Source organism: Theobroma cacao, chromosome 3 (assembly GCF_000208745.1).
Source record: "Theobroma cacao cultivar B97-61/B2 chromosome 3, Criollo_cocoa_genome_V2, whole genome shotgun sequence".
NCBI lineage: Eukaryota > Viridiplantae > Streptophyta > Magnoliopsida > Malvales > Malvaceae > Theobroma > Theobroma cacao.
This window is the reverse complement of record NC_030852.1, coordinates 26,322,992-26,323,316: the sequence shown is the minus strand read 5'-3', so window position 1 is coordinate 26,323,316 and position 325 is coordinate 26,322,992.

Genomic DNA, 325 nt, shown 5'->3' with positions numbered 1-325 from the left:
AAAAGACATTACAAGTTTTATATTATAAAGTATATATATTAAAAGTATTATAGTATATATACAAAATAGTAATTATATTCTTTATAAATTAACCCAATATATATAAAGTATAGATATTAAAAAATATTATAATTTAATTAATAATTATAATTTTATTAATTATATGAATTTGCCCTTAGTTACATGAAATTTTAAAAAAATAGTTAAGTTTCAAAACTATTCTAATCTCACAACTTTTTTTTAGATAATTAACTTCATATATTGTAAATTTATATAAACAAAGGTATATATATTATTTAGTAATTCATTTATATAATAGTAATTA